We start from the raw sequence: 2500 nt of genomic DNA, 5'->3' as shown, positions 1-2500 counted from the left end.
TTCCGGGGGTGGAGGGGGGGTGGGGGCTGGGTGGTGCTTTTGCGGCGTGGAGATGGAGATGGTGAAATGTGCCTGTGCGTCCCCCGCTGTGGGCTGCGTGTTCCACTGGCGTCTGCACTTTCCAGCAGGCCTGGTGGGTAATACCCAGCTTAAGGGAGGATGTCAAGAGGCTGTTTATCTCGTCACACACGCCAGCCATGGGCCTATTTTTACAGACAGCTCCTCTGCTCACTCGCTGCTTACTCTTCCCCACTCTCTCTCTCTCTCTCCATCTATCTACCTCTCTCTCACTCCGTTTCTGTCGTGCTCTCTCTCTTCCTCTCTCTGCTCTCTCTCTTTCTCTTGCTCTGCATCTCTCTTCTCTTTTCCTCTTTCCATCTCTCTCTCTCTCTTTCTCTCTCTCTCTTACACTCTTCCTCTCTCAAACCTTTTGCCTGTATTTTAATGAAGTTGGGGAGATGCCGTATTTACCAAGCGCTGTCAAGGCTTTGACGAGATAGGATTTATTTTGAGGACTCCTTCCCGATGTTTTTTCTTGGAAAGTTTCGAGGAGGTAGGTCATTGTCATGCATCCAAAATCAGCTCTTAAGCGCAAAGGCAAAAAGTAAGAAACAGCAGAGAAATTATTCAACAATCGTGTTCTCTGCATCCAACATTTAAAGTTTAACTCTCCTTTTTCAAAGACAGCTTCAGTGGTTATGCTTGTTTGACATTGAAAGGGCCTTTTTTACATTTTACAGAAATATGTTTGAGACAAATACATATTCTATAACAGAATATTTGAAAAAAGATATAATTTATCAGATGTTTTATGAGTCATCTATTATTTTGGTTGACGGTCCAAGAAAACCGCATAACCATGTTGGAAATAAGGTATTCGGTGCATAATTTATGGACTCCATGTCTTGACAAATTATGGGAGTGTTTGTACATGCTGGCGAGGAGAGGAGCTGGGTGGAAACTGCAGAGTGTTTGTCCTCGAATGGGAGTTCACACCGGGCTTACACACTATCCATGCTCTCCCTTCCTCTTTCTCTCTCTCTCTCTCCCTCTCTCTCTCAACACACACACACACACACACACACACACACACACACACACACACACACACACACACAGACACACACACACACACACACACACACACACATGCGCGCCTGCCAAGGTGTTTGCAGCCGCACCACGCTTCAGCTGACATCACGGCAGCATAAATATTTTATGCGCTACATCTGCTTGTTTTCTTTTTTCCCTTCGTCTCTATCTCCATCCCCCTTCTCTCACTCTCTCCTCCCCTTTTTTCTCCATCCCCTCTTTCTCCATTGTCAGTGTAATTGCCTGTGCACGGTTCCTCTCAGCGGTAGATAAACATCTCATGGTAAAGAGGGATGACGCTTTTGGCCTGACGCTTTTTGGTCAGGCAGTGGTCATGGTGGCATCTCTCCAACTGAGGCAGGCAGGTCTCAGGTCTGCGGTAGGCAGCAGGTGGCATGGGGAGGATGTGGGCTGGCTGAGTGTGCTGGAGTGTGTGCATCGCACACGACATGTGTGTATTGTACTTTGACAAAACTGTGGCACAACCGGGGGTCTTTGATGTAAAGGAGCGTTGGAGTAGATATGAGAGAGATCCAGTACTGAGGGGGCGGTGGAGGTGGAGGTGGAGGTGGTGGTGGTGATGGTGGTGGAGGTGATGGAGGTGGTGATGGTGCTGAGCTGCTGTGTTCAGCAGTGGGACCCATCGCTGTCTTGTGCTGTTTGACTTTTAAATGACAGCCAGCAGAATGTAAAGACAGGGGAGTAAATATGGCACTGGAGAACAAAGACACTCGACCTGGAAGTGGGGGGTGTGTATGTGTGTGTGTCTGTGTATGTGTGTGTGTGTGTGTGTGTGTGTGTGTATGTGTGTGGGTGTGGGAAGGGGGGTGGTCTGAGTCCTGAGAAGGAACACACTGTCCTGCACTAAAGAGAGAGAAGAAAATGAGAGACAGAGAGAGTGTGTGTGTGAGGGGGCTGTTTTCTAGTCTCTAATTATTGACCACCAGGAGCACAAGTGAGCAGATTGCTGCCATGTACTTCACCTCCGTCACAAAGTCTCAGCGGATAAACGCACCTGTCTACTCCATGTACAGTCGCTACAGGTAAATGGGAAAATACTTTGAAAAATAATAATAATAATAATAATAATAATAATAATAATAATGATAATAACAATAATAGAACACTGACATGGCTTGAGCTGTGGGCCCAGCCCATGAGCTTGCTCAGCCGTCTCCATTTTCTGTGCGCTGGTGCCGTTGGCTGTCAGGCTCTAGCGCCTCTCCTAACGTATTCCATTAAAAGTTTTTATTGAAGATGCTGCCTGGCCACAAGTAAATCACTGCCTCCGTCTCCCTCTCCCTCTCCCTGAGGCGTGGCACGGTGCGATGCGACACGATGTCTGTGTTTATTTATGTTATTCGCACCCTTCACGGAACAGACTTCTTTCAGCAGCGGCGCCGGCAAG

General features: G+C 47.9%; 1 protein-coding gene across 12 annotated transcripts in view; it reads right to left on the bottom strand.

The window, feature by feature from the left end:
* elavl4 (ELAV like neuron-specific RNA binding protein 4) overlaps window positions 1-2500 on the bottom strand; it is a 94379-nt gene that overhangs the window by 38180 nt on the left and 53699 nt on the right. The gene's annotated exons all lie outside the window — the stretch shown is intronic.

The sequence above is a fragment of the Alosa sapidissima genome, chromosome 12 (genome assembly GCF_018492685.1).
Source record: "Alosa sapidissima isolate fAloSap1 chromosome 12, fAloSap1.pri, whole genome shotgun sequence".
Classification (NCBI taxonomy): domain Eukaryota; kingdom Metazoa; phylum Chordata; class Actinopteri; order Clupeiformes; family Clupeidae; genus Alosa; species Alosa sapidissima.
This window is presented reverse-complemented; position numbering and strand designations above follow the sequence as displayed.